Source organism: Engystomops pustulosus, chromosome 6, assembly GCF_040894005.1.
Source record: "Engystomops pustulosus chromosome 6, aEngPut4.maternal, whole genome shotgun sequence".
Classification (NCBI taxonomy): domain Eukaryota; kingdom Metazoa; phylum Chordata; class Amphibia; order Anura; family Leptodactylidae; genus Engystomops; species Engystomops pustulosus.
This window is the reverse complement of record NC_092416.1, coordinates 37333211-37359353: the sequence shown is the minus strand read 5'-3', so window position 1 is coordinate 37359353 and position 26143 is coordinate 37333211. Positions and strand designations below refer to the sequence as shown.

General features: G+C 43.4%; 1 long non-coding RNA gene across 2 annotated transcripts; it reads right to left on the bottom strand.

Annotated features, from left to right (window-relative positions):
* Window positions 1-192: 192 nt before the first annotated feature.
* On the bottom strand, window positions 193-23985 carry LOC140065647 (uncharacterized). 2 transcript variants are annotated; one of them, XR_011847997.1, is made up of 3 exons: window positions 23770-23985; window positions 5442-5812; window positions 193-362 (listed from the first exon to the last, which is right to left on the bottom strand). It is a non-coding gene; the product is annotated as an uncharacterized lncRNA (long non-coding RNA). The 2 variants fall into 2 exon arrangements; XR_011847998.1 differs by lacking the exon at window positions 193-362 and adding an exon at window positions 5100-5186.
* Between the last annotated feature and the right edge of the window lie 2158 nt (window positions 23986-26143).

Below are 26143 nucleotides of genomic sequence, written 5' to 3'. Positions count from 1 at the left end.
GGCCTTTTCTTGAGCAGGAACATCCAGAACCTGACTTACTGCTCATACTGCTAGTTATAAATGGTTGTCCGCACAATCCCTTACCGTCAAAATTCAGATTTCTATAAAGAGAAGAAGAGAGATCATGCTCACCACCGTGATCTCCCATGATCTCCACCTCTACCATGTAAATATTATATAGGTACCTTCTCCTCTCTGGTCCTGGTGGTCTGTTCTCACTGATCTCTTTGATCCTGGTGGCCTGGTCCTGGTAGTCCATTATGCACTTCTCCAGTCTTCTTTAGACCTTCTTCTACTTAATTTGCTATCTCTATTCACCCTCCACAGGCCCCTTCTTCCAAATTCTTCTGGTTCCTGTTGAACTGAAAGAAAGGCCGTATTCAGCTTGAGACACAAAGCCAATTAATGACCCCATCCCAGTTATAGTCCTGATCTGTTAGTTTCCATAACGATATTTGGTCAGTGTTAAGAAAAGACAACACATTTCTTCTCCCCCCCCCCCTCTCCTATATTCTAAATCCTCCCCATTACCTTAAATCAGTGTTCAACTAATCAGGTTGGGGCCAAGCTTCAAAACAATAATGGCTCCTGTAAGTCCAACTGAGGACAAGCAGATTAAGAGACTACTAGGGTCTGTTATTGTGGGTTGATGGAGAGTGGGCCTGAGAATTAGTTCAACATTTGGAGAGAGAAGATCTGGACTTCACATCCACAAATTATACAATGATCTATTGCCGCTAGGCTACATTAACAAAACCAATTTAACCCCTTAGGGACGTGGCCCTTTTTCATTTTTGCATTTTCATTTTTCACTCCCCACCTTCAAAAATCTGTAACTTTTTTTATTTTTCCATGTAAAGAGCTCTGTTTGGGCTTGTTTTCTGCGTAACAAATTGAACTTCATAGTGATGGTATTTATTATTCCATGCCGTATACTGGGAAGCGGGAAAAAAATCAGAATGCAGTGAAAATGATGAAAAAACGCATTTCCGCCGTTTTCTTGTGGGCTTGGATTTTACAGCTTTCACTGAGCGCCCCAAATCACATGTCTGTTTTATTCTTTGGTTTGGCACGATCACGAGGATACCAAATTTGTACAGGTTTTATAATGTTTTCATACATTAAAAAAAAATGAAAACCTTCTGTACAAAAAAAGTTCTTCATTTTGCCATGTTCTGGCACTAATAACTTTTTCATACTTCAGTGTACGGAGCTGTGGGTGGTGTAATTTTTCGCTGGGAAAAATCGCTAATATATTTTGAAAGATCGGACATTTTGGGACGCGATGATACCTAATGTGTTGATGATTTTTACTGTTTATTTATATCAGTTCTAGGGAAAGGGGGGTGATTTAAACTTTTACTTTTTTTACTATTTTTTTTACATTTTTTTTAATTTTTTTTTACCAATATTTTAGATACTCCAGGGTAATTTAACCCTGCAGGGTCCGATTGCTAATACTATATACTGCAATACTACTGTATTGCAGTATATAGCTATTTTACAATGATTTTTAATAGCCTGCCCTCTGGTGGCTATTAGAAATCATTGCACCTGGCAAGCCTACGAGTCTCAATGACACTCTAGGCTGCCATAGCAACCAATCGCTGCCCTCCGATGACGTTTCAGGGGGCCGCGATCGGGCATCCAAGATGGCGGCGCCCATGTAAAGGTAAGTTAGGCACTTAACAGGTTAACTGCCTGGATCGGTGCCAGAACTGACCGCGGCAGTGACAGGCGGGTGTTGGCTGTTTTATACAGCCATTACCCGCTATGTATGGAGAGAGCTCAGCTCGTGAGCTCTCTCCATACACCCCTTGCGGTACGAGGACAATATAGTTCGTCCTCGGTCGTCAAGGTGTTCTTAGTTATATTTTGCTCAAGTTTTATGAGCCCACTGACCACTTTCATGGTGACCTTGTTTTAGTGGGCCCCTACACTATTGGGTGCAGCATCCCATGGCATCCTCTGCCCCAGCAACACAACGCCAATACTCCAGGGACCAATGCCCAGCACCCTCCCTTTACCCATACTGGCAAGCTAGGCCCCTATGGCCTTGGGTCCTGTCCAGCACCGCACCACAGAATCAGCAGACACCATGAAGTACTGCGCCTTGTGGGATTCATCTGGTGGGTCCAAGGAACTTTGGTATAAAACTGTCTACTCATATATGATATGACAACCTATTCTCCCCTCTTTACATAACTTTGTGTTGACTTTGATTGTCTATGGACTAGTATCCAACATGCCCAACTACAGCAGTAATGCCCCATTCCTTCTATCTCTGTGTACCAGCATCCCATAATTCATCCTGGAAATCCCCCCACAGCCCAGACATCATGGCACCACTGCAACAAATGTTGCACATGTGCGGACTGCTGACCCTTGTACAATGAGTTGTATAGTGAGCCATGGCATGTGCCGACAAGTGTGCAAGCCAAAGAAGCATGAGATTAACATAAGGGGCTCAGGGATTTGGCAGGGATCGGCAGGATGAAGGATAGGATGTTGTGTTACTGTGGGGGGGAAGGCAACGTCCTGGTTGCACCATTGTCATAATTAACATAAATCTTATAAGTCATTTTTCTGGGAATGAGTTATTAATTCCTATTTTTCTGCATAAGGGGCTCTGCATAGCTCTATAATGGGTTAGAAAGTGTTGGTGATTGGGTAGACACATTAAGAACACAGTTATCATAAACTGTAGGGATTTCAATCAATCATATTTGTTATCCGTGTAAATGATGCAGCGCTGACAACGGTGACAGCTGCTCGTCTCTTATAAGGTCTATGCAAATTGTTATAATACCAACCACTGTACAAAAGTCTTCTTATCTGTGTGACATGGCAATACATTTTAAAATGCTTTATGCAGTACCCGAATATAGAAATGTTATTGGTCCATATAGTAAAAATCTTTAAGTGCCCACGTGTTAGTAGATAAAGAGGGGGCTCATACTTTCTTTAATGTGACAATAATGTGAACTAGTAAAACAAAAATCAGTGCTAATCTTCTTATATTTGTTGGCCTCCTTCCTTCAAAAATTATGCTAATGAGCCATAAAGGCTATGGGCGTGTTACAGAAGCCCTCTGTGCTTTGGATAGGCTGTTGTTACACTGAAACAGTGGGATAACTCTGATAACATGCCCATAGCTTCCCTGGCACATTAGCATAATTTTAGAAGGAAGAAGGCAATGGATAATTAATAAAAGATGATTACCATAGTCGTGGTGTCTGGATCGATGAGTAAGTGTTCCCGGTTTATCATGATGGATATTGATGGAAGGATGCTCATTACTAGAAGAATTGGTGTGGAACTTTGGTAAATAAGTCACAAATACATCCTAATAACTAGCACTTCTAACAAACAGAAACAAAATGTACCCACTTCTAAGCCTTGTGTAAGTTAGTTACTGCATTTCAAGGGAAAGTGTTACCAAGTACAGAATGACATGACATTTAATTTCCGCAGTGTCCCTGATCTATGTCATTTTCCCTTCCTATCATTTTTTTCTTTATTCTTTCTACCTGTCCAAAAGGTATGGGCCCTGAAAAATTTAGATGTGAATAAGTTTATATTAGCCATTTTCACTTTCATACAGCACAAAAACACACCCCTAAAAGGTCACCACCCACTTGGTTTGTATGGGATGTATGGGAGTCGTATTTTTAAACTTTTGGGGTCTTATTTTTTTTTAACAAATGGGCACCAAAGTGATCTGTGGTATTGAAATAGGTAGTTTTTGAATTTGTGGGTGTTGGGACCCAGTAACATCTAAATAGCTAGCGTTGCTTATTTGTGGTGCAGAATCATTAAAGGGGTTTTCCCACGAAGACAAGATTCTTAAATATACTTAAGATAACAAAATAACATATTCTCCTATTTACTGTTTACAAATAAAATTCCAACCTGTCTCTATCAGTCCTGCTTTTTTACTTTTGGTTGTCCCTGACCATAAATCTTCTCATGAATAGCTTCTCTTGTCTGCACAGTGCAGTGCTCCATGCCTCCTTCCCCTCCCCCCCTACATTATAAGACCATCTCAGGCACTTCCTGCCGGCAACCAGTAGTGTGCAATGACTTAGTCTAGAAACTACAGGCAAGATAAGGCTTTTATCCAGGGAAGGGGAAGGGAGGCATATAGCAGAGCTCACTGTATGTGTGTTGTAGATGAGTTAGCACAGATGAGAGTGTCATTGTGTTCAATATCCATCTCATGGATCTCATTATTTTTCATGTCTTATCTGTCTCATATCTCTTTTTCTATGTGTTAGATACTAGCAGAATTTCCAGAAGCTAAATAAAAGTGTAGATAAACCCTGTACCCTGATAATCTAAGCACATTGTGAGCACACAGCATCTCATAGCATTAGAGGCATCATGAAGTATCTGATTAGAGAGTCCCTGATCACACTCTGGAATCTTACACTGACCATCACTGAGTAATAGGAGCCAAAACAGCAATAAAGTTGAGTAAAATTGTAAAGTAAGGGGGTTAAAAATGATATTTATTGTGTAGACATCACTAGGGTGTTAACATTTGAGAACTTTCTTTCATGGGAAAACCCATTTAATGTTGTATGTTTAACTTATGTTATAGTGAAGATCATGTTTTGTGCTCCCCTATATTAAAATCCCATCCCCTCTGCACATCTGAGTGAAAGTTTGTCAGGGCCTGGAATACATAATAAAATAATAAATAATAAAAAATGTAAAAGTAGAACCCGCGTTCAGTCCGAATCAGTTGGATCGTCCGATGGCACGCCCCCCCCGATTTCGGTTGCATGAAAGCCAGCGCAGCTGCAACACGATCCAATGGCGTGCAACACAATTCCAGCGCAAACCCCTTAAATACCTGTCAAAGCTGCGCAAATCCCCAAACCGTGAACAGTCCGATGAAAGTGCGATCCGCGACCCTTGTCAATTTCACCACATTTGGAATTTTTTTCCATCTTCCCAGTGGATTGCAATGAATATAAAATGGTGCCACTAGGAAATAAAATTTGTCTTGCAGAAAACAAACCCCCAAACAGCTATGTAAACTGAAACGTTCAAAAACTCTCACCTTTGGAAGGAAGGAATTAAAAAACGTACCTGATCCCATACCTGATTGGTTGCAGCTATCATGTGGGTGTATAGTACATGACAGTTGAAGTAATAGAGTTAGACCGCGTCCTCTGATTCTGCACCAGCCCAGCAGATCGGGATTTGAGAAAAAAAATATTTTTCAATTTTATTAACTTTTTTTATTATGTTTATATTTCAAGAAACTTCGAAAAAATACAAATTGACCTTTTCTTTTACTTTTTAGCTAGATGAAAAAGCCTTAACCAACATACTGTCCCTTTTACCATGCCCTTAGTGAAGAAATATATCTTCCGTCTCAATAATTTCTCACCTGGCTCGAATGAATGTCTCTCGAAGAAAGTAAAACCTACCCGTAGATTTCATTGGTATTTTTCCTGTTGCATGCTGTGTCTTCCCTGATGCTCGCTGCCATTACTCTTGCTTCCTCCTCTTATAAGCGTGAGTCCCAATGATGTATGGTGTGTTTGGGGAGAAAGCTGCCTCTGCTTAAGCATTATATACATGTCTTGTCTGGTCCAGTTGATAATGCCATCCTTTAATATGCCCAGAAGTATCTCTCTTATCCTTCTTTTCATTCATGGCCAGAGCCCAGTGTGAGCCATTTCTCCAGATAATTTAGAGTATTTGATTGCAGCCTCCTTTGCTTTTTCCTTTGTTTTCAGCTTTTTCATTCTCTGGGTTTAATGGAACATAGACACATGAAGTTGGAAATCAGAACAATCTAGGAAGAAAAGACAAAGACGGATGATTGTTCTAAGTGAAGAGAAGCCCCCCTTCTGTGCAGCCCTTGGCACCATTTAACTCACTCCTGTAAGGGGAGATTCACTCAAAACTTGATGCCATTCATCTCCTGGACACATCAATAGTTGGAGGTGGTTTGGACAGAAATACATTTGAGGAAAGATAATAGATTGGCTGATTGTTAGAAATGTGTTGTGTGAGGAGATGCCCATTCGAGGAGGTCGCAACATGTGTTTGGTCTGTTCACGACATATAAATAAAGGCGATGTTATTACAATCTAAAACTTTATCAGAAAAGTTCCAAATCAGTTTCTAAGTCCTACATTCTGCATTTTTTTTAGTTAAAAGAACAACCACTAAACATTGGATCTACTTTAAAACACTTTTGGCAATAGGCACAAACTGGTCCACCCATTCGTAATCCTGGGTGGGAATTACACTGCTGGTCATCAACAGGTTACTTTCAGTATATACTTACTATGAGTATATAAAAGTGAAAAAAATAGACCAAGTGGGACCCCTATTTACTAGAAATTGGTAAACACTTCTGGCTCATTAGCATAATTTTTGAAGTTGATTTTAAAAGGAACGAGACCATGGATAACAAATATAAGAAAATTGCCTGGAGTAAGTGCTCGTGGTTTATCGTGATTGGTAGATAATCTTTAAGATTAACTTCCATTGTGGGAAAATATTGAAACAGATATAAAGAGAATATAAAAAGGAGGCCTAAGGAGTTGGGAATTACAGAAATAGTGACATAAGGTTGGAGGACGGCTACAAAACCTGAGCATAAGTTGAGGGGCTACAGAAAAGTAGAAGCATTGTGGGGGCTACATAAAGCCTAGTATAAAGAGGGGGTTACAGCACGGGGGACGAAGGGTCGACAGAGATGGGGTATTATGTGTTGTGGGGCTAATGAAAGAGCGAGTGCATTATAAGTGGCAGCCAAAAGATAGTTGAACATTATTAAACATGGGAAACATTAAAAGGAGCATTATACTCTGTGTTAACAAATGTAGGTAGGGTTACGCTGGACAGTACATTCGCACATCACAATGTAAAGTTACAAAGGAGCAGGGCCAGCACAAGGTTTCAGTAGGCCCCTGGGTGACAGAGCCTCAGTAGGTTCTGACATGGTGACTAGAGATGAGCGAGCACTAAAATGCTCGGGTACTCGTTATTCGAGACAAACTTTTCCCGATGCTCGAGTGCTCGTCTCGAATAACGAACCCCATTGAAGTCAATGGGAGACTCGAGCATTTTTCAAGGGGACCAAGGCTCTGCACAGGGAAGCTTGGCCAAACACCTGGGAACCTCAGAAAAGGATGGAAACACCACGGAAATGGACAGGAAACAGCAGGGGCAGCATGCATGGATGCCTCTGAGGCTGCTTAATCGCACCATTATGCCAAAATTATGGGCAACAGCATGGCCATGACAGAGTGACAGAATGAAGCTAGATAGCATCTAAAACATGCAATAATTGACCCTGACACTATAGGGGACGGCATGCAGAGGCAGCGGCAGCAGGCTAGAGAGTGGCATGGCGACATACCCTAAATGGACTCAGGCTTCAAACCAATGGGTGGCAGAGAGGAACCAAAGGAGGTGAGCAAGAAGCGCTCAAATAATATCGGTACATGATAAAAGTTTGCCAGTATATTTTGTGGATTACACAGCAGGGTGGCGACAAAGTTAACATGGAAGCCATGAAAACAACCCAAAATTCTGCCTGACACAGCTCGTTTGATAAGGGGAGCATGTATGGAGGCAGTGAACTAGTAGTAGATTAAAGGTGCTGCAGTTAAAACTATGTTAGTTGGATCTTGGCATGGAGCTGGCGCTCCGCTGCCAGGCGAGCTTTCGCCAATCCAAGCCCCTGTCTCTAGGCTACTCCCCAAACAGCACTTCTAAGAACCTTTTGTATAAGATCAAGTGTAGTAGCGTTCTTATAAGTTTGGGATATGGCGGGTGAGGGGAATGTAAACAGATGCGCAAGAAGCGCTGAAATAATATTGGTAAATGATAAAAGTTTATTAGTATATTTTGTGGATAACACAGCTGGGTGGCGACAAAGTTAACAACTTTGATGTGGAATCCATGAAAACAACCCAAATTTCTGCCTGACACACCTCGTTTGATAAAGGGACGATGTATGGAGGCAGCTATATGGACGACTTTTGGAGGTAGCAATGGAGACAACGTGTGGAGGCTGCTATGGAGACAATTTAATTTGGATAGTGCCTGTATGTGGCAGTCCCAAAAATTTTTCAAACCAGAGGAGCAGGTAGGTGGCCCTCCAGAAAAATAGAATAGATTGAGTGCCTGTATGTGGCAGTCCCAAAAAGTTTTCAAACCAGAGGAGCAGGTAGGTGGCCCTCCAGAAAAATGGAATCGATTGAGTGCCTGTATGTGGCAGTCCCAAAAAGTTTTCAAACCAGAGGAGCAGGTAGGTGGCCCTCCAGAAAAATAGAATAGATTGAGTGCCTGTATGTGGCAGTCCCAAAAAGTTTTCAAACCAGAGGAGCAGGTAGGTGGCCCTCCAGAAAAATAGAATAGATTGAGTGCCTGTATGTGGCAGTCCCAAAAAGTTTTCAAACCAGAGGAGCAGGTAGGTGGCCCTCCAGAAAAATGGAATCGATTGAGTGCCTGTATGTGGCAGTCCCAAAAAGTTTTCAAACCAGAGGAGCAGGTAGGTGGCCCTCCAGAAAAATTGAATAGATTGAGTGCCTGTATGTGGCAGTCCCAAAAAGTTTTCAAACCAGAGGAGCAGGTAGGTGGCCCTCCAGAAAAATTGAATCGATTGAGTGCCTGTATGTGGCAGTCCCAAAAAGTTTTCAAACCAGAGGAGCAGGTAGGTGGCCCTCCAGAAAAATTGAATAGATTGAGTGCCTGTATGTGGCACTCCCAAAAATTGTTTAAAACAGAGGACCGGGTCGGTGGCCCTCCAGAAAAATTAAATGCATAAAGTACTATAGCTAGAGCCAGTGGGCCCTGTCAAAAAATAGCCAGTTTCCTCTGCTTTACTGTACAAAGAGGAGGAGAAGGAGGAAAATGAGGAGGAGGAGGAGTGTATCAATTATTCAGGTTGAGCTTCCTTCACCTGGTGGAGATTGGAAATTATGAGAAATCCAGGCTTTATTCATCTTAATAAGCGTCAGCCTGTCAGCGCTGTCAGTCGACAGGCGTGTACGCTTATCGGTGATGATGCCACCAGCTGCACTGAAAACCCGCTCGGACAAGACGCTAGCGGCAGGGCAGGCAAGAACCTCCAAGGCGTACAGCGCCAGTTCGTGCCACATGTCCAGCTTTGAAACCCAGTAGTTGTAGGGAGCTGTGTGATCATTTAGGACGATGGTATGGTCAGCTACGTACTCCCTCACCATCTTTCTGTAAAGATCAGCCCTACTCTGCCGAGACTGGGGACAGGTGACAGTGTCTTGCTGGGGTGACATAAAGCTGGCAAAAGCCTTGTAAAGCGTACCCTTGCCAGTGCTGGACAAGCTGCCTGCTCGCCTACTCTCCCTCGCTACTTGTCCCGCAGAACTACGCACTCTGCCGCTAGCGCTGTCAGAAGGGAAATACTGTTTCAGCTTGTGCACCAGGGCCTGCTGGTATTCATGCATTCTCACACTCCTTTCCTCTGCAGGGATGAGAGTGGAAAGATTTTGCTTGTACCGTGGGTCCAGGAGAGTGAACACCCAGTAATCGGTGCTGGAATAAATTCTTTGAACGCGAGGGTCACGGGATAGGCAGCCTAGCATGAAATCTGCCATATGCGCCAGAGTACCAACGCGTAAGAATTCACTCCCCTCACTGGCCTGACTGTCCATTTCCTCCTCCTCCAACTCCTCCAACTCCTCTTCTTCTGCCCATACACGCTGAACAGTAAAGGACTCAACAATGGTCCCCTCTTGTGTCTCGCCAACATTCTCCTCCTCTTCCTCCTCATCCTCCTCCACCTCCACCTCCTCCGATATGCGCTGAGAAACAGACCTAAGGGTGCTTTGGCTATCAACAAGGGAATCTTCTTCCCCCGTCTCTTGTGACGAGCGCAAAGCTTCCGACTTCATGCTGATCAGAGAATTTTTCAACAGGCCAAGCAGCGGGATGGTGAGGCTGATGATGGCGGCATCGCCACTGACCATCTGTGTTGACTCCTCAAAGTTACTCAGCACCTGACAGATATCAGACATCCACGTCCACTCCTCATTGTAGACTTGTGGAAGCTGACTGACCTGACTACCAGTTCTGGTGGAAGTTGACATCTGGCAGTCTACAATGGCTCGGCGCTGCTGGTAAACTCTGGATAACATGGTCAGTGTTGAATTCCACCTCGTGGGCACGTCGCACAACAGTCGGTGAGCGGGCAGTTGGAGGCGGCGCTGCGCTGCCCTGAGAGTGGCAGCATCTGTGCTGGACTTCCTGAAATGCGCACAGATGCGGCGCACCTTCGTGAGCAAATCTGACAGATTGGGGTATGTCTTGAGGAAACGCTGAACTATCAGATTTAACACATGGGCCAGGCATGGCACATGTGTCAGTCTGACGAGTTGCAGAGCCGCCACCAGGTTACGGCCGTTGTCACACACAACCATGCCTGGCTTCAGGTTCAGCGGTGCCAGCCACAGATCAGTCTGCGCCGTGATGCCCTGTAATAGCTCTTGGGCGGTGTGCCTTTTATCGCCTAGGCTCAGCAGTTTGAGCACCGCCTGCTGTCGCTTAGCAACGGCACTGCTGCTGTGCCTAGAGCTACCGACTGATGGCGCCGTGCCCACGGATGGTAGTTCGGAGGAGGAGGTGGAGGAGGGGTGGGAGGAGGAGGAGGCATAGTAGGCCTGAAACACCTGGACCGAGGTAGGCCCCGCAATCCTCGGCGTCGGCAGTATATGACCAGCCCCAGGGTCAGACTCGGTCCCAGCCTCCACCAAGTTAACCCAATGTGCCGTCAGCGATATATAGTGGCCCTGCCCGGCAGCACTCGTCCACGTGTCCGTGGTCAGGTGGACCTTGTCAGAAACGGCGTTGGTCAGGGCACGGGTGATGTTGTCTGACACGTGCTGGTGCAGGGCTGGGACGGCACATCGGGAAAAGTAGTGGCGGCTGGGGACCGAATACCGAGGGGCGGCCGCCGCCATGAGGTTGCGAAAGGCCTCGGTCTCTACTAGCCTATAGGGCAGCATCTCCAGGCTAAGCAATCTGGAGATGTGCACATTAAGGGCTTGGGCGTGCGGGTGGGTTGCACTATATTTGCGTTTCCGCTCCAGCGTCTGGGGTATGGAGAGCTGAACGCTGGTGGATGCTGTGGAGGATCGTGGAGGCGACGATGGGGTTTTTGTGGCAGGGTCCTGGGCAGGGGGCTGACTATCAGCTGACACAGGGGAAGGAGCAGTGGTGTGCACGGCCGGAGGTGAACGGGCTTGTTGCCACTGAGTGGGGTGTTTAGCATTCATATGCCTGCGCATACTGGTGGTAGTTAAGCTAGTAGTGGTGGAACCCCTGCTGAGCCTGGTTTGGCAAATGTTGCACACCACAGTCCGTCGGTCATCCGGTGTTTCCTTAAAGAACCTCCAGACTTCTGAAGATCTAGCCCTCGCCGCAAGAGCCCTCGCCACGGGAGCTTCACTAGTTGACACATTTGGCGCTGATGCACCAGCTCTGGCCCTGCCTCTCCGTCTGGCCCCACCACTGCCTCTTCCAACCTGTTCTGGTCGAGGACTCTCCTCCGTCTCAGAAGCACTGTGTTCACCCGGCCTCTCAACCCAGCTTGGGTCTGTCACCTCATCATCCTCCGATCCCTCAGTCTGCTCCCCCCTCGGACTTCCTGCCCTGACAACAACTTCCCCACTGTCTGACAACCGTGTCTCCTCATCGTCGGACACCTCTTTACACACTTCCACTACGTCAAGAAGGTCATCATCACCCACAGACTGTGACTGGTGGAAAACCTGGGCATCGGAAAATTGCTCAGCAGCAACCGGACAAGTGGTTTGTGACTGTGGGAAGGGTCCAGAAAACAGTTCCTCAGAGTATGCCGGTTCAAATGCCAAATTTTCCTGGGAGGGGGCAGACTGGGGGGGAGGAGGCTGAGGTGCAGGAGCTGGAGGAGTGGCGATTTCGGTGACATGGGTGGACTGCGTGGAAGACTGACTGGTGGACAAATTGCTCGAAGCATTGTCAGCAATCCACGACATCACCTGTTCGCACTGTTCTGGCCTCAACAGTGCTCTACCACGAGTCCCAGTAACTTCAGACATGAACTTAGGGAGTGTAGCTCTGCGGCGTTCCCCTGCTCCCTCATAAGCAGGTGGTGTCTCACCCCGGCCAGGACCACGGCCTCTGACCCCTGCAGTAGTTGGACGCCCACGTCCCCGCCCTCGTCCTCTACCCCTAGCCCTCGGGTTAAACATTTTTAAAATGAGAGTTATAGCTTTAATTTTTTTTTAACTTTTTTTTGTGTTTTTTTTTTTTTTTTGTGTTTTTGAGTTTTTAAAACCAAACAATGCTATCCTATTGCTATGGCTATTTTCTAGCCAAGTATGAAAGCACACTACTATGCCAGATGAGATGACACCGAGTTATTAAACAAAATAAACGTAAAATAAAAAAGGACAAATGGCAGACTGTGCCTAATTGAAATCCAACCCCTACTAAATTTTCCCACTTCGGTCTTTGCAATGGATATGTGCGTCACTAAGCGCAAAACACAGCGGTCGCAAGTCTCACTACAAATTGCTGACAATTGGCTAGTAGATGCACTGCAGCAAGTACAGCCACCAGCAGATCAACCAGAAATCAAATATATAACGCTACTGTAGGCGTAAGCCGTTTGGATTCTCCTATGGCTATTTTCTAGCCAAGTATGAAAGCACACTACTATGCCAGATGAGATGACGCTGAGTTATTAAACAAAATAAACGTAAAATAAAAAAGGACAAATGGCAGACTGTGCCTAATTGAAATCCAACCCCTACTAAATTTTCCCACTTCGGTCTTTGCAATGGATATGTGCGTCACTAAGCGCAAAACACAGCGGTCGCAAGTCTCACTACAAATTGCTCACAATTGGCTAGTAGATGCACTGCAGCAAGTACAGCCACCAGCAGATCAACCAGAAATCAAATATATAACGCTACTGTAGGCGTAAGCCGTTTGGATTCTCCTATGGCTATTTTCTAGCCAAGTATGAAAGCACACTACTATGCCAGATGAGATGACGCTGAGTTATTAAACAAAATAAACGTAAAATAAAAAAGGACAAATGGCAGACTGTGCCTAATTGAAATCCAACCCCTACTAAATTTTCCCACTTCGGTCTTTGCAATGGATATGTGCGTCACTAAGCGCAAAACACAGCGGTCGCAAGTCTCACTACAAATTGCTCACAATTGGCTAGTAGATGCACTGCAGCAAGTACAGCCACCAGCAGATCAACCAGAAATCAAATATATAACGCTACTGTAGGCGTAAGCCGTTTGGATTCTCCTATGGCTATTTTCTAGCCAAGTATGAAAGCACACTACTATGCCAGATGAGATGACACTGAGTTATTAAACAAAATAAACGTAAAATAAAAAAGGAAAAATGGCAGACTGTGCCTAATTGAAATCCAACCCCTACTAAATTTTCCCACTTTGGTGTTTGAGGTGGATATGTGTGCCACTAAGAGCTAAACACAACGGTAGCAAGTCCCCCTGCTAATTCCTCACAAAATGGTACTAGATGCAAATAAAAAAAAAAAAAAGTAGAACGTTATTGTAGCCCTAAGAAGGGCTGTTGGGTTCTTGGAGAATCACTCCTGCCTAACAGTAAGCTAATAGAACACCCTAACGCTTTCCCTGACCAGCAGCAGCTCTCTCCCTAGCGGCATCCAGACACAGAATGATCCGAGCAGCGCGGGCAGCGGCTAGTCTATCCCAGGGTCACCTGATCTGGCCAGCCAACCACTGCTATCGACGTGTAAGGGTACCACTTCATGCTGGGTGGAGTGCAGAGTCTCCTGGCTTGTGATTGGCTCTGTTTCTGGCCGCCAAAAAGCAAAACGGCGGGAGCTGCCATTTTCTCGAGAGGGCGAAGTATTCGTCCGAGCAACGAGCAGTTTCGAGTACGCTAATGCTCGAACGAGCATCAAGCTCGGACGAGCATGTTCGCTCATCTCTAATGGTGACAATAAAAATACAGAAACTAAAACAGACCACTGTTCCCTAAAATTTTCCCTAGTTTATTGTCCCAAACAGCCCCCTCGTGGTCATTTTTTATACAGGCCCCTCATTGTTTAATTATATAGAGCCCCCTGATAGTTTATTTATATACAGCCCCACATGGTTATATTTTATACTGAGATTCATCCATGTGGGCCCTCCAGCAGCTCTGGGCCCAGCACTTGCCCAGGTGTGCCTGTTACTGGGGCCGGCCCTGCAGAAGCCATAGCCAAAATTTTGTTATGGGTCCAATCATCTCTTCCTGCAACCTAGATTATTATAATAAAGCCAAAACATTTGCAATTATAAATAAAGGAAAAGACAAGGATGGAGGATCTCATCTAATTCAAAGATCACTAGTTTTCTCCCATAGGTCCCAAATGAGAACCAGTGCGTGGCGTATATAACAAAATGTTTTTCTTAACAACATCTTTGTATAAAAAACAATAAAATGGTGGGTGACTAGACGCGTTTCGAATCCGGACAGGATTCTTCCTCAGTCGTATATATCAACATGTGTGTACATTGCTAGTATTTAAACTAAAATTTTTGGCGCCTTTCAGTGTCGGGACCAGGTCGCCGCAGGATTAGTAATCAATTGTAGAGTGATAAGATACAGACAGTGTAATACAACATATCAAAGGACTTGTAACAAATTAAAACTATGTACATAGGATAAATATAATAAATATAATATAAATATACAATAAAAATATTTTATAAAACATACGTACATGTAGCAGTATTTTTCCATTCAGAATGAATGGTATTAACTGAGAAAACTACGAACAAGATGGCCGAGATGAATAGAAACTACAACTACAGAAGCTCAATAAAGGAATAGTGAATTTTCAGCGGTTAAAACGTTTTTTCAAAAATACAAAAAAAAATGTTTGAAAAGTAAATGTGAATATCATTTCATGCATCAATTATTCTATAAGATTAAATAGAAAATTCAAGAAAATACAAGGAAAACTATCATTGTGCAATGCCATACATTGTAACAAATCTTTTGGAAGTTTTGCAAAATGACATTGGAAGTTCCCAAATTTTTTAATGAATCTGTTAACTGCAATAATTTTGCCTTCTTGTCACTGGATGACTGACTCACATCCCATTGGTGATAGTAAAGCAATGTGTAGCTAAATGCAGAAGAATGGCAGTTACTAGATATTAGGTATCATTCTCTATGGTAGCAAAAATAAGTTGTTTAGATGTTATGGAGACAATTAGAAAGTAACATTTTCATTCTATACAAAAAATGAAAAATCAAAATGAAAATTTCAACTGTAAAATATGTTGACATATGTTTAAAGTTTGATTTGCATTGGACTGCTATTAGACCTATAGGCACAAATCTGTAAGTAGACTCCTTTTAAATTAAACCTATTACCAAGGATATCATTTTTAGCTGGTGACAGGCTCCATTAGCCTATGTTCTGCTGATTTTAAAAATGCCTGCATGTCTGCATTTTGAATAATTTCAGTAGTTTATAAAAGTTTATTTCACATTACCTGGCTACCTGCCAACAGCATTTGGTGAGTCCTGGGCGGGGGAGGAAGCGGCAGCCTGCATGTGCCTGTGTCTCAGTCTCCTCTTGCATTCTTCTCCTCAACACTACCCTTCTCCCATTCCTTCAGGACTGAGACATAGGCACACAGGCTTCTGCAGCTGCCCCCTCTACTGTCTGGTAGGTGGTCCTAGGCTGGACAAACTGTCTGGAATCAGGGGAGGAGGGAAGGTGGTGAAATAAGTTCCCCTTTAAGTGTCAGATTATAGTTTGCTAGATCTTAAGGATAGTTAACTTGCTGGAGTATGGGGGTACTAGAGAATGATTGGAAGATAATGAAGGGTATTTTTGGGCTGAAGTTTAGAATTGGGGCATCAACTAGGTCCAACAAATTTTAAAAAATACTGTAAAACAGAAAAAGAATAATAAAACTAATAACCCATACTATCAAACAGTTAATAAATTCATGTTCACGTACAGGTAAAACTAGTGAATACATTTATGCCAGTATAGATTTGACATTTTCTATGAGATGATTATTTCTAAAATTCTTATTTTTAATTCAAAAGGTTCAGAAGCCTACAGAGTATTGGCATGAGGCAGCACCGCACCATTAAATTTTTACAGAGATCTTACGTGGCTCGGTAAAGCAAGCGAAAGCCCAAGTGAAGGGCAGCTCTCTAATAACAGGCCTGTCCGCAGCTTCCCCCAATCTTTATTCCAGTCCCTGTAATGGATGTGCTGCTCTTCATACATTTATTGAAGAGATGTTGTTATGTGGGACCCACAGAGAGCACTATATGTTATGGGGTTACATAATGTGACCCTTCAGATGTACAAAACTCATAATTTTTTAACCTAAGGCTAAATAGATATTCACAAAAAGTTCTGAGATCCAGTATCTTGATCTTTAACATTGTACATGGCTTGTTGCTTTATGGAAAAACTTTCTTCCAAAATAATGTTACAGTGCAGGTATCTAAAAAAAAAGTAATATAAAAGTAATGTAAAAAAAAAAATAACAATAATAATTATATATAGGTATATCTGTAGTTCTTTAGAAAGGCTCACTATTATTAGTAGTGCCTTTAACACTATAATCCAACAGTATATTCCAACAGTAAACTGGATGTTTGGCTACCCACCAGAAGGTTAAAATGGGTAGTAACTGGTCAAGTGATGTCAAAATAACTCCCTGAATCAACATAAACTATGTATAAAAAAATGTATATTTTTGCTCTTCATAATCGAACATCCCAACATTTTGTGGCAGAGATTTTCACAGTCTAAGGCTACATTCACACACATGTATGGGCGACGTATATATGGCCTATATACGTCCCTCATACACTTCTATGGGCTCACGGCCCTGTACGGGAGCGGTAAGGTTCAGCACACATGCGGCACCGCACCACTCCGTAGCCTGGGAAAAGATAGGACATGTCCTATCTTTTCCCGTGATACGGCGCCGTGCGCTGTATCTTCCTATGGAGAGGGGCGGGGGTGAGCAGCGCTCATCCCCTGCTCCTCTCCGCAGCACCGATGTATGCCCGCCGTACTACGGTACGGCGGGCATACATCGTGTGAATGTAGCCTAAGGCTGCATTCACACACATGTATGGGGGACGTATATACGGCCGACGTATATACGGCCGATATACGTCCCCCATACACTCCCCATACACTCTTCTAGGTGTAGAAGATGCCCCCTGTCTATGGTGATAGTAGAACCACCTCTCCTCTAGGTGTAGAGGATGTCCCCTGGCTATGGTGATAGTAGAACCTCCTCTCCTCTAGGTGTAGAGGATGTGTCCTGCCTAAGGTGATAGTAGAACCACCTCTCCTCTAAGTGTAGAGGATGATTCCTGTCTAAGGTGATGGTGGAACCGCCTCTCCTCTAGGTGTAGAGGATGCCCCCTGTCTATGGTGATGGTAGAACCACCTCTCCTCTAGGTGTAGAAGATGCCCCCTGTCTATGGTGATGGTATAACCTCCTCTCCTCTAGGTGTAGAGGATGCCCCTGTCAATGGTGATGGTAGAAGCACCTCTCCTCTTGGTGTAGAGGATGCCCCTGTCAATGGTGATGGTAGAACCACCTCTCCTCTAGGTGTAGAGGATGCCCCTGTCTATGGTGATGGTAGAACCACCTCTCCTCTAGGTGTAGAGGATGCCCCTGTCAATGGTGATGGTAGAATCACCTCTCCTCTAGGTGTAGAGGATGCCCCTGTCTATGGTGATGGTAGAACCACCTCTCCTCTAGGTGTAGAGGATGCCCCCTGTCTATGGTGATGGTAGAACCTCCTCTCCTCTGGGCATAGCAGATGCCCCCTGTCTATGGTAATAGTAGAACTGCCTCTCCTCTAGGGTAGAGGAGCCCAAACAGTTCTGACTAATCAAATGCTAACAAAATTTGAGAGCATTTCCGGAAATTAATGTAATTGAATGAATGCCATGTTAAGTGACAACCACAGTAGGGTCACACAGACTGATTTTTTTGAGCCCCTAACCGAAAAGTCTAGAAAACAGCGGGGGTCATTTACTAAGGGCCCGAATCACTTTTTTTCGTCGGGTTTCAAATTTTTCCGATTTGCGACGAATTGCCACAGGTTTTTGGCACACGCCATCGCATTGTGGCGCTTCGGCGTCGACATGCATGCGACGGAAACCGGGGGTTTGGCCGTCGGAGAACCCGACGGATTCGGACAAATCGCGGTATTTTTTTAAAAAAACTTACCTGCATCAAGAAATAGAAGATGAACTCCGGTGAACTCCAGCGGACCTCGGCACAGCAGCGACACCGAGTGGATATCAGTGCAGGGACCCTAGTGAATCCCGTCCGGACCCGAATCAACGTAAGTAAATCTGCCCCAGTGTGTACCGGGTGTTTTATATCAAATTAACAACTGTAGGGTGGGAATCATTAAAAAAATTAAATGGCAGCGTTTAATGGGTACACTCATACGGAATGGTCACTAGGAACCCATTAAGGGCTACCATTTATTTTTTATGTTGCTTTTCCTTTTATACCTTTTAGATTTTGTATATAAATACACATTTACAAAAACAACAGTCTAAATATATATTTTTGTACTTTCCTTAATGGAATAAGTTGCTGTTGCCTCACGCCTTCATGAACACTAAGGAGTTGCTGAAGCGTCTCCTGATCCAGTGTGTTACCTTTCATAAAGACAAAACCAGGCATTTCCAGGGCTTTTAGATAAAAACTGAAAAATATCCTCACGATCCCAAGTCGGGTTTAGTTAGCAACTTTGATTATTCAATAAAGTATTTCTAAATATATTTAGTCTTCCACTCATGTAGACCGTTAAACTGAACTGAATAGGAAGCTATCCCTAGTGTACACCTGCCCTAGTTATTAATATTTGGGGAATGTTTGGGAAATCAAAGTCACATATTTTGTCTCACAATGTTTTTTGCTGAAAATGTTTCAATATTGGAGAAATTTGCAGTTGCCTGTGATGTATAATATTTTAGGTTTTTTAGTTGATTGTAGATTTTCTTACTGAAGGTTTATGCCCAAGACAAGGTTTTGTAGATGTGTTAGCTGTTTTTTTTTTTTTAAAGCTAGCCAGGGCCGGATTAAGAAAGGTGGAGGCATCCAGTAGTAAAATCTGGTGGGCGACCTCACTGAATATAGTCCAGACAGTGTTACTGAGTACTAGGCCTAGTCGCCACACTAGTCCTACGTACCACGGGCTTGGTAAACCTAAGACTGATTGGCTTGGACTTGGCTGGCAACCAGTTCAGCCAGTGTTAGGTTTTAAAGGGGGAATCAGGTGTCACTCTGCATTTTGTGCAGCACTTGAAAAGCATGCCTCATGCAGTATGAAATTGAGCATGGGTGGCTGGGTGGGCATGTCCATCACAGCTCAGAGGGAGGTGCAGCATGGTGGCATTGCAGCAGCAAATTACTCCAAGAGACAGTCAACTCACAGTAGTGTGCTTGCTATAGGACATTGCTGGTGAGGGCCCCCTTTTGCATACAGTGGTGGGGGCCCCTGGACACAAGCCCCTGGAGCCCTTTCTATAATCTGGTCTTGCAGCTACCACAGGTTCTGAAGGGCTCCCTACAAGAGATAATTTATAATATATATATATATATATATATATATATATATATATATATATATGTTCTCTCCATTAACCTTTTTTTATCTGGTCCATATATTGCTGCAGATATATAGCATAAAGTTACCTGCTAATTTATAGTCATGTGCTCTGTCTGGGTCCTCCCTCTTCGATCACATGACATGGGTCATGAGACTGTGTATTGTGGTATGTGTGTCCACATAAAATTATGCTCTAATGTGGGTGTGTTTTTCTGAATAAGGAAATAAAATCACTAAATTGGATTAATTCGGGTGTCAAACAATATACACAATCTAGTTTTTGAATAGGTTTACGTTTCATTCATATAGATAGTAACTAATAGCCTGCCTAATTAGAAACGTTTAAAATAGCAAAATTTTATTAATTATCAGTTTAAAAATATATACATTCGCAATCTAGTCCCTTCCGGATGTGGGATCCAGATGATTTAGGCATTGGCCAGTAATAAGGACTTATGTAAAGGGTCCATAGACGGGGTGGTCAGTATAGAGGTAATCCCCGGTTTACGGGCTATTAAATTGGGGATCAAGTCTAAGCGGAACTAGTGTGATCTAGCTCCACACGACTGAATTCGAGGTGCTGATGTGTTTTGTCAGCCCCCAGGGAACGAGCAAGGTGCCCTACGATCCACTTTTATGGGTGCCAACTCTTTTAGTGCACCCTAAAGGGTTTGAGCAGTATGCCCTTCCTAACACCTAACGCGTTTCTGCATCATTTGTTGGGTTAGATGCGTCCTCAGAGGTGCTAAGGTTCTTTATTGTCGGTGTGACCTTGTTTAGTTACACACCGATAGCATTTCCCCCCCACAGCATTGTAGCAGCTATCCTTACATCAGCACATCAACACATCAGCACCTCGAATTCAGTCGTGTGGAGCTAGATCACACTAGTTTCGCTTAGACTTGATCCCCAATTTAATAGCCCGTAAGCCGGGGATTACCTCTATACTGACCACCCCGTCTATGGACCCTTTACATAAGTCCTTATTACTGGCCAATGCCTAAATCATCTGGATCCCACATCCGGAAGGGACTAGATTGCGAATGTATATATTTTTAAACCGATAATTAATAAAATTTTGCTATTTTAAACGTTTCTAATTAGGCAGGCTATTAGTTACTGATTAATTCGGGTGTCCCATTTAGGTGTGTTTAATTTAAATATGTTTGTTAAGAAAAGGGCGAACAGACCACATTGGCCACATGTAAAGGCCTGAAATGCGTAGGTCCACCTAGTTTTTACGCCATTATTCGGTTTTATCTTTGTAACTGCATGGATTAAATAAAGGAACAAAGTATTTTTACAATACTTTTTGTGTGCTTGGGGATCAAACTTCTGCTTTTGGACTATATTCACACCGTTGGACGATGTGGTTTCCTGACTTCCCCTCTCTATTCCTTTGTGCAGCGGTTTGAAGGACTTCTCAGGTGGCTTCCAGTGCCTTCCATGTGAATACAATCACCTCGTTGTTTACCAGAGGAGGACCTGTCTTCCTGCAGCTGACACATTTACTATAATTTAGATTTAGATATGGAAATTCGAGCCATCCAAAATAAATACTTCATAAATTAAAAAGCATTGCCATTGCCGAAACATTTCCATGGCTGCAATGTAAAAAAAAATCAGTTTGTAAACTTATATACAATGTTGCATGCTGCTATATGGAATGTTAAAAGAGAGCTCTGTTACATCATTGGCCGCTTAATATTATGTGACAAGGGTGATGTCATCTAAGGTCCTGTTACATTTGCAATATCTACCCCATGTATGTATCTGATCACAGCATGGCTTCATAGACTTTTACTCCTCCATAGGTTTCCATGGAGGCTGCTGTGATTTCATGTGCTCAGATAAATACATGGGGTGGATGTTGTAAAAGTAACTGGGTTTAGGACCATAGATGACATTGCCTTGGTCACATGACATTAAGTGCTGAATGCTGAAAAGAGGCATGGAACATGGGGAGGAGTAAATGGGACATGTCAGCTCCTTCTGATGCCAGGTAATATAACATAAAGTTGATTTATGGGGATGTAAGGTTAACAATATTTAGCAAACAAAAGGGTGTCAGTTAGTTATAGAGCTCTACGGGAACCTGTCACTAGATGTAGTTGAGAAAATGTGGTGACAGCTTCCCTTCAAATCTAAGCCCTTTCCTACAGGGTTACTACAGGGGGTTATCTTTTAGGTTATATCCAGGTCATGGTCTCAATCTTAAAAGCTGCTATACTGGATCAAGGTCAATTCTTGTCTTCCTTGATTTGCTACATGACCAACTTCCCCTTGGAAAAGCTTGCCCTTGATCTAATATGGTGGCTTTTAAGTTGGTGGCAATGTTCTGGACATAGTCTAAAAGATTGGCCCCTTCATTGATTATTTACTGAGGGACTCAAATATTAGGATGTCTTGAGATTTTTGATGCGCCTTGTAGATTTTAATATCAGGTAGAGGAGAGGCACCTTATTAATTAAAAGGTATGCAAATTGCAGCTAATCACTAGTCTTGATAAATCCGCTTCATTGACTTTGTGAACTTGGAATATTGAGTTTTTGCAGCTGTAGCTACTGCCTGCAACAGTTAACATTGTGATATGTGATTGTCCAATGATATTCTGGTAATACAAGCTGGAAGGTGATTGGAGAGGTGCTCCCACCTGACCAGGGGAGTATATAAACTCCTGCAGGGCGGAAGCACATGGTCAGTTCTGGTCAGAGTGAGAGACTCCATCTTGGAGTCAGTATTTGGCTAGAGAAACAGACCTCAGGTTATGTCTGCCACAGCCACTGTCCTAATTCCAGGAACTACAAGTGCCTCAGGTTTACTGCCTAGAACCCAGGGCAAATATGGAGACTTAAGCCCAGAACTGAGCTCTACCACCCGGACTCAGTTCCATCTGCACCAGCGCAGCCTGAACCTACTACCAGGCTCCATGTAAGCTTCCTGTGGACCGGCTCTCCTTGACTCTTTCAGCTTGAGAATCTTCTGATCTGCTGTTATCGTTTTGGCCGTCGCCTGCTGTTCAATAAAGATTCATCCTACAGACACCAAAGGGGTTGCCCCAGGGAGAAACCATTACATCACCCTCTCCCTCCATATTTCTTGCACACACCACCTTCTGGAGACCTGCCAGGCTGTAGGTCAGCACTCTGGTCCCCAGCCCAGGGCTGCACTTGCCAGCCACTCCAATATTCTAGGCCCTGGCTGCCTCCAGGCCCCCAAGAAAAGGATAGGCCCCAGTTGGGGATGTTGCACCTGCATGTTACCATCCATGCACTATTGATTAATTTCCCCTGGATTGGACCTGGTAATGCGTCGGAGTTGATGTTTTAGGGACCCTATGGTCTACAGGGATTCCCTGGGACTGTCCTTGTAAGGACAGGAGCAATTTATTGGGGTTTAGGAACAGAGTAGCTATAGGGACATTGAGCTGCAGTGTGGATACCTTTTCCTGACCTGGGTTCTCTGCTATGCCTGCCCTACTACCTCCAGTATTTGTACCAAATCCTGCTCCTTAAAGACGGGTGAGATCTACCCTTTTATTCATTGCGCTGGTTTATTGAGGTTCACTGTTTTTAGATACCAGGGCCGGCACCATCTCTGGGCAAACCTGGGCAAGGGCCAGGGCCTAGAGCTGCAGGGGGGGCCACATAGGGCTGTACATAAGGAATCTATGGGGTTGAGGGGGGTTGCATTTAATGAACCCATTGGGTGTGAGGGGGCTTTATATAAAATAACCATGAGGGGGCTGTTGGGATGATAAACTAGGGAATATTTTAGGGAACAGGAGACTGTTTTAATTTCAAAATTTTTAATGCCTCCACATGAGTTCATTGTTGAGGGACCTACTGAGGCTTTCTCAGCCAGGGGCCTACTGAAACCTGGAGCTGACCCTGTTAGACCCTGTTGTATTTGTCCTGATGGTCATGTCACCATTTTGTCAAGTATTTTTATCTTGTATTTATTAAAAGTTATATTTTGTATGGCCTATTTTGTTCACCTTTGCCTGGTATGTGATTTTGGCTGGCGAATTTTGCATGTCTTTAATCTACCTGTTGAGCATTACTCTATAAAAGCTTTTACAGTAAATGTTACCTTTCACCAATGTATAAGTTTGCTTGTGGTGGAGCCATTGTCTCTTCGGAGAGCTATTTTAGGCCGGCATTAGAAGCAGCGAGTGGCTGCATGTGATGGAAGAAGGTCAGGTGAGGTCTGAGGCCTAGCGCACTTCCCAGGGTTGCTATGGAAGTTGCTGAATCTGATACAGCACATGGATATCGTGGTGAAATGAGATAACCGATGTCATAGGCTCTTCCTGACATGGACAACTGTTCTTCTTTCCTCTGCTCCTCGGCCTACACAGTTCCTCGGCCTTTATTCGCACATTAAATTGCTCAGGTCACCATGGTGATGAATATTCACCGCTTATGAAAAAAAATTTGCAAGGACATATAATAAGGAGCTACAGGTTACAAGACGCAGACCCTTAGGATGAACATAGCAGTGTAAAGGGAGAATATTGTATTATATGGAATACAAAGGAGACAGAAAGATTATTGTGTCGCTCGGAAAATCTTGTTAGGATTTATATATATAGAAGAGGCGAAGTGCAACGTTATAGAAAATGGGTGGGAAAAAATCCGAAGTAACTTTAACTTGACATCAACTTAAATTATCACTCATCAGTTTTTTAAAAAGAAGAAACATTAGACGACAATTGGTTTAATGGATTTAATGCAAAACTGTTAAGTACACTGTAGGTACAAGGATGTCACTCAGTGATAGGATCGTCTCCCTGACTTCACAGAACAGAAAGAAAAGAGAATTAGGCGAGTGCAGGTTATAATGCAGATTTTCTTATGAAACCATATATGAATCTGCTCAGCTCCTCCTGCTGTATAACATGCTGCCTGCATATAGGACACTATATACAATCTACTCAGCTCCTCTTGCTTTATAACATGCTCTTTGCAGATACGACACTGTGTACAATGTGCTCACCTCCTCCTGCTCTGTCACATGCTTCCTGCAGATACTATGCATAGTCTTCTAAACTCATTGGGGGTCATTTACTTAGGGCCCGATTCACGTTTTTCAGTCGTGTTACCTGAATATTTCTGATTTGCACTGATTTTCCCTGAATTGTATGGTGGCGCATCGGCGCCGGCATTCACGTGCCGGAAATCGGGGGGCGTGGCTGTAAGAAAACCCGACGGATTTGGAAAAACCGCTGTATTTTTTTTTAAAAAAAGTGTCGCTTGACACACACTTACCTGCACCCAGCTTAGGATGGTGAACTTCAGTGAACTCCGATGGAATTCAGCACAGCAGCGAAACCTTTATGGACATCGGCACACTACCTTAGTGAATCAGCGGAAGACCCGAATCCTGGGTACAATCTTCTCATCTCCCGCTCTAAAAATGTTTGCCTGCAGATAGGACACTTTCTACAATCTGCTCAGCTCCTCCTCCTCTATATCATGCTGCCTGTAGATAGGGAACTATGTACAATCTGCTCAGCTCTGCCTGCTCTATAACTTGCTACCTGCAGATAGGACACTATGTACAATCTGCTCAGCTCCTCCTGCTCTATAACATGCTGCTCGCAGATAGAACACTATGTACAATCTGTCCGGATGTTCATGCTCTGTAATATGCTGCCTGCAGATAGGACACTATGTACAATCTACTCAACTCCTCCTGCTTTATAACATGCTGCCTGCCAATAGGACACTAAGTACAATCTCCTCATCTCCTAATATGCTGCCCAGAGATCATACTGCACTTTCATGTTGACAGGTTCAAGTTTTCAACAAATAAGCGTACATAAAGGCAGGATTAAAGAATATTAAATTCTAGAGAACATCTAGAATAGAGAAATAATAGAGAAATATTATAGAGAACATCTCCCTTTTGGTCATTCTACATATACAGAATATTGAAGTATTATCATTGGTAATGTAGACAAGTGTCCAGATATAGTTGCATATTTTTTTTCTATTGTTTCTTCTTAGTGGACCTTAGTGGACCTAAGAAGGCAAAAGTGGTTGCAGAAGGATATACAAATTTATTGCAACTTTTTCCAAAAAAAGTATTTTTTTTGACTTGCTAAGACTTACTAATTGCTGTTCTTTTTTGCATCCATACATATAATTGGAATCTATTGACTAAATATATTCCAAAAACAAGATCCAAATACCAGTGGGAGCTAAGTCTAGCAATGTCATCATGATGCAAACTTTTGAAACAGCCGTCCTTCCGCCAGTCTTCACTCGCGTCTTTTTGTAAATTAACATTCAGCCCTAGTGGCAATAAATATTCATGATTAGACTTTTCTCTTAACTCAGTCTCACAAATTTAGTTAAAAAATAAGTCTAAATAAGGCACAATGGTGGAACATCTGCTTCTTCTCTAGTCTTCTGCCATGCTTTCTAGCTCATTGCTTGTATACACAACTGCTTAATCATTG